Raw genomic sequence first — 6,000 nt, 5'->3', positions numbered from 1 at the left:
CTAACGGTCACCTTATGAGTCCTATAGTGATCCCTGCGCTGTGCTGTGCTCGACAGGTACAGATAAGAGCAAGGCATATTCCGAGAGTGCATACTGGCTAATGAAGGGGGAAACAGGCATTTCCACTCGGTTAAGTGAGCTGGTGCCACGTGAGCTGCGAGAACAAAAGCGGTGGCAATACAGAAAGGAGTGCCAGAACAGCACACTGGGTGTCTGCGGGGATTAACAACAGAAATAAAGGAAATATAGGTGTAAATGAAAAAAATGTGTCAGGGCTTCAGCTTTGTGACTGAGCTCACACTGTTTATCCCGGTGTTTTGGCGATCTGCAGAGCGCGCACCGTCCCGGTTCGGGCGTCGCCGGTTCTTCCACGCCTCAGACCTCCCTAGTCCGGCTGAGTCAAAAGGAGTTCCAGCTCGGTGAGGCTGTGCGGGGGCCAGCCAGCGAGGCTCCCCCAGCTCCAGCGCGTCTGCGATTGTGTCGGCGGGACTACTCGGCGGTTTACGGCAGTGGGCGGGCCCCAAATCCCCATGTGGTCCCGACATCATTGACATGGCGGAATCCCCCATCAAACCCTCCTGGTAGTTATTTGAGCGGCGGCGGCGGCCGGAGGAGGAGGAGGAGGAGAGCAGCGGCGGCGGCGGCGGCGGCGGCGGCGGGAGCAGCGAAGGGGGCGGCAGGGATCCTGCGGGCTGCCGACTGGGAAGGCGTGGGCGACGCGTGTGTGGCGCGCCCGGAGCCCCGCGTTTCAGCCCCAGGGAAGGTAAGGCGTGCAGGCGCCCGGGGGCTGCAGCCCACCGGGACCCCGCGCTCGGCCGCCTGCTCCCGGCGCGCTGGAAAGCCCCGGCCGGACGCCTAGTCCGCCAAAGTGCGTTCCCGTCCCGGGAGCGCTCTGGGCTTCCCGGGGAAAACTTGGCGCCGGAGTGCGGGGGAGCCCCGCGAACACGGGGCCCGTGAGGGGGCGGCCTCTCCTGTCTGCCCCCCACCCCCACCGCCGTCCCCCCCTCCCCGGCCCGCGCTCGCCGGGGTCTGGAGGAGGGAGGGACGGGCTTGATTCCTCCCGTGGGGAAGAAAAGCCGGGCAGCTGCCCCCGGCCTCCCCCTCCCCAGCCTCCCGCGGCCGAGGTCCGAGGAATCCGCTCCCCCGCCCGGAATCCCCGCGGCAGGAACGCCGGCGGGAGGGGGAGGCGGCGGCGGCCGGCCGAGGAATCTCCGACGTGTCACTTTCCGAGGCTGTAGATTTCCATATGGTGGAGGGCGGAGGCGCGCGTGCCAAGTGGGGCTGCGAGTCGGGGGGCGGCGCGGGCCCGGGGGCACGGACTCCGGCGCTGGCCGGGAGGGTCCCGCGCCCTCGCCGCGGGCCGCCCGCCCCCGGCCCGGCCCCTACGGGACACTCCCCGCCTCGCCGCTGGCCACCTTCGAGCGCGCCACGTCCTCCCTCCCCGTCCTGCCCCACAGGCTCCCCCCCGGGCTGGGGGCGGTAACCGGCGGCCGCGGCCGGACTTGGCGAGCCTGGCGGCTGGGAGCTCGGGCGGGGGAGCGGGGCGCGGCGGGAAGACGCGGGCGACCCGGAACGTGGCCAGCGGAGCTCCGGTCAGTCGGTCACCCCCGAGGGGCGCCGCGGCCGGGGGTGGGGCGGCGGGCGGAATCCGCACCCCGAGGCGGCCGCGAGGGGCCGGGCGGGCCGGGGCCGGGGCCGCGCGGACCGTCTGGTGGCCGTGGCGGGGCGGGGGCGGCCGGCGTGGGAAGGGCCTGTCACCCTGGGCAGAAAGCCGGGCCCCGGGCTGTGCCCGCGAACTTTCCCTGGCGTCCCGGTCGAAGACGCGGACCCGGGCCCGGCGTCCCGGGAGACGGGCTGGGCCGCCGAGGCGCCGTTGGCGGGGAGGCTTCCAGGAGTGCGCTGTGGGAGTTGGAGATTTTCGAATCCCAGATCCCAGCCTGCCCGCTCCGGCGAGAGGAAGCGCTGGCATTTTTATCCAGACAGTGCCGTTTGCAGACTTCCTTCCAAGTTACAACTTTTTATTTTCTCTCCTCTTCAGCGCAGCATTTTCTTTAGACAAAACGTAGAATTTGGCCGCGATGGGCCAGGCCGGGGCCAGAAACCCTGGCGTTTATCTCCGCATCCCTGTTGGCTCCTAAGTCACCCTCCCCGCACCCCCTCCTTCCCCCTCCGGCGAGGCGTAATCATATTTTTGAACGGGCGAGGTCTTTTGTTGGGTGGGCACCCCCAGATTGCTTGTCTGTTTATTTTTTAATGTGCAACTAATTTGATTTTAATTTCCTCCAGTTTCCAGGCCTTGCTAGGGAGAGCTAAGGCAGAGGGAATGTGCTATTTTTTTTTCTTTTTCGTTCCTTTCTTCTTTTTAATGAATGTGGCAAGAGGTGGGGCATTGGGAAAAGGGGAGGCACGGTGGTGGTTGTGGCACGGAGTCAGAAGGAGCAGACAGACCCGGAAGAAGAGGAATCTGCTTTGGAATAACACTTTTTTTTTAAGGCTCCAGGCCTTGGGCAAAATTGCACTGCTCTGTTCTGATTTCTGTTGTCCAAGCTGAGCCTCCAGCTCCAAGTTAAGGCTGTGACCCTGGGGCCTGGATACCTCTGGCAGCCCCTAGCAGCCCCTACCCCTGAGACTGTGCCTTTTGTGGGGGCCCGTGGTTCCCCCCCACTGGACGCTGACTCTGGATCCAGCCTTCAGTAAATTTCCTGGCTCCCTGGGAGCAGCTGTTAACGAGGGTAGAGTCTCTGGGCAAGTTGCTGGCTCTGCAGAGGGACCTCACCCATGAGGGTACAATTCTTACTTTGTTCAGACACCAGAAGGGCACCCACATGCTGGGTAAGAATGAGGCATGGCTGTTAAAGAAAAAAAAAGTCGTCACAAAATAGTTTTTAAACTTATATGTTCTTTTAAAGTGTTTTGGTTTAAATGCTTTTAAGGAAAAAAAAGTCATCTGTAAAGATAGTGTTCATTTAAAAGAAATGTTGAAGCAGCAAGATCTCATCACGGAATAGGGGGTTGTAGCTTCTAATTACAGTATATACAATTTCAGAAAGATATTCCGGTAATCTTTTAAGACAGACTTTATAAATAGCTCCCATCAGAGCATGGGCTGTGTTGGAGCGCCAGTCTTCTGGGGTTTCTGGAAGAATGCTGGGGATGGTGACAGCGTCCTTGGAGGCTAGGCTGTCTGCTGCTAAGGTTTTATGCCCCTTTTGCTCTGTGTTCTTTTCACGGGGTAGCATTTGATAGGGTCCTTGGGAATTCAGCAGAGGAATGTCCCCAACTTCTCAGTTGAGGAAAATGAAGTAGAGGGAGAGGAGCTGACTTGTTCAGGGTCATTGCCATCATAGATGCAAGTCCAGTGTAGGATTGTATTAATAGCTGCTGCTTGGGTATCTGATGGACATTAACCGCTATATCCTGTGCTTTTATTTTATGTTATCTCATTAAAATTCTAATAAGTCTTCCCATTTAGGTGGTATTCAGTGCATATTTATAAACAAGGGCGTGAGGGTGACAGACATAAAGCGACTTGCAGTGGGTCACGTAGTTACCGATAGTGCAGTCCAGTAGATTGTCTTCAGTGATGGGAAATAGTTCTGTGCTGCCTCATACCGCGGCCAGGAAGCCCGTGTGATTGCTTGGAGATGGGGCGAGTGTGATGTTTTAAATTTTTACGTACATTTCATTATTTTAAACTTAGTATTGCCCCTTGAAGCAAGTGGTGGCTGTTTTGAAGAGTGAAACCGAACTTTCTGACTCCCAGATCTGTTCTTGTTTATAACGGGGTCCTACTGCTTTTTGATCTCCTAGTTCTGTTTTCTCCCTTCACACTTCCAGAAGATGCTTAGCCTGGGCCCTGAAGTGGAGCTTAGAGGCTGAGTTAACAATATCTCACCTCTGCTTTCACACATCCCCTGGATAAAATAAGCATGTTACTATTATTTTAAAGTGCTTACGTGTCACTTAATACCAGGGCAAGGATGTTAATGTTTTCGTTTCTGGTTCAATTAGTTATATATAGGAATTGCTGGAAAAAAAAATAGAACTTGTTTATTTTAGTATAATGTTAGTGTAATTAAGGAGTACACATAGGCGATATGTAGTCACTGATAGTGGGCTGGACACAAGTGACTCCCTCTCACTCACATGCACCTGTTCATCTGGCGTTTCTTTCCAGAGGACTCCATAAGTGTAAATGAGCCAGCAGTCACTTTTTAAAAAAGTTTATTTTTCATTTTTTATTTGAAGTGCTTAATGATGGAGTGGAGAGAGAAATCTTACATCTACAGCTTTACTCCTTTAATGCCTTCAACAGGTAAAGTTAGGTCTGGCTGAAGCCAGAGTTTGAAACTCCATCCAGGTCTTCGACAGGAGTAACAGCGACTCAGTACTTGTGCCATCATTACCTTCTGCCCTTTAGGGTGTGCTGAAAAATGGAATTGGAAGTGGAACTGGGGACTTGAACCCCAGGTACCCTGATACGGAAGGTGGGTATCCAAAGCAGCTTAACCAGGGCACCAAACACCTGCCCCCATCATTGTTTTTTCTTACATAGTGGCAGAATTAATCAGAATAATTACAATAGTTGTTTAACTGTCAAAGTATAAGCTTCAGACACTCTAGATTCATCAGTGAATTAGGAAGACTAGCTATATGTGTAAGGTCAAAACAAATAGCAAGAAAAGTTCTTTGTGATGGCAAATGGTCAAATGGTTTTCTGACTCCTGGATTTAATTTAAATCCATTGCATTTTAGAGTTTCATTTGATAAAAAGAATTTCTTCAGCTTTTTGATATTGTATGAAATAGAATTCTAGCTGATGTTCAAGTAAGCATTCATTTATCTGTTTTGGATTCCACCATAAATATCCAATAATCCAGTATCTTCTTTTTATACTACCTTCAGGAAAAGACAAATGATAAAGTAATTTATTTTTATTAGGATTTTTTAAGAGGCAGCTTCTGGCTTCAGTATAAATATATTTGAATCTGTCCTATCTTCTATAGTTAAGGTACTGCCCAGGGAGGATTGTAGTTTATAATGTTGACTCTGCAGCCATTATATCATCTGAAGGACCCATATCAATAAATCAGCTTTAATTTGTTCAGTGTTTTAACTCTATGTGAATTGCACTGCCTCCAGCTCTACAGGTAAGAAGACATCAGTTAATGAGACTGTTCAGAGAGCTGAGACGTGCTGCTCATAACCCTTCCTTTGGTATACCATTGGGAGCTTTGTACTATTTCCAAGGAATCAGGATGAGAACCATACTATAAATAGGATCCTGATGTCCCTGTGAATGTGACGAATATGGGAAACACGATTTAACCCATGTTGTTCAGTTTGATTTATAGGCCATTCAGGAGCTTAATTCACATGAGACATTTAATGTTAAAGGAAAGGATGTTGACTTGATGGGCCGAGCCTGAGGGCCACATTTGAGCATCTGTCTAAAATTCTGAAATTCTAAAATTCTGAAATTTTGGTCAGGGAGTGACTTTTTTGTGTGTGTGTGGCTGTTTGTCCTTGGTAATCTTCTGAACCTCTTGTCCTTGATAAGCTGGGTTCCTCATCTTAGTCTACGGGGAAAACATCTCGCCCATAGCTTTTCAAATAGTTGTCACAAGGGATTAATGAGTCACTGTATTGAAAAGTATTTGGCAAAGCCTTATAGAAACTCAATAGTTAATTATATTGCAGAGTAGAAAACAGAGCTGGTCTTACCGTATTACTTTGCATGTTCTCAGAGACCTCCAAATTGTGTTTGGACAGTTTGAAAAATGATTTGATTTTCCTTTTGGAATCAGTATATAAAGGTTTAAGCTTTAGGTTGCCATGTTGTATTTTCTCCACATTCCTAATGGAATAGTTGATTCCTGACTTCTCAAAACTTGCTCCATGAGTTTTTGGGAAGTTGGTTTTTAGCTGGGCTAGCACTGCTGAAGTGAAGAGGCCAGTATGGCTTGATTCAGGGTCATTCTTGAGATAGAGGGGAAGCCA

At 51.4% G+C, this 6,000-nt stretch overlaps 1 protein-coding gene across 7 annotated transcripts in view; it reads left to right on the top strand.

Annotated features, from left to right (window-relative positions):
• The first annotated feature begins 620 nt into the window (after positions 1-620).
• FNDC3B (fibronectin type III domain containing 3B) overlaps positions 621-6,000 on the top strand; it is a 362,026-nt gene continuing 356,646 nt past the window's right edge. For 2 of the 7 annotated variants that reach the window (XM_070072505.1, XM_008266495.4), the window contains exon 1: positions 621-763. The gene's annotated coding sequence lies outside the window, so the exon portion shown is untranslated. Of the gene's footprint in view, positions 764-1,419; positions 1,593-4,425; positions 4,488-6,000 lie in introns of those variants that run through there. The other 5 variants (XM_008266496.4, XM_008266498.4, XM_070072507.1 and 2 more) reach the window with 5 other exon arrangements.

Source organism: Oryctolagus cuniculus, chromosome 4 (assembly GCF_964237555.1).
Source record: "Oryctolagus cuniculus chromosome 4, mOryCun1.1, whole genome shotgun sequence".
NCBI classification, from domain to species: domain Eukaryota; kingdom Metazoa; phylum Chordata; class Mammalia; order Lagomorpha; family Leporidae; genus Oryctolagus; species Oryctolagus cuniculus.
This window is presented reverse-complemented; position numbering and strand designations above follow the sequence as displayed.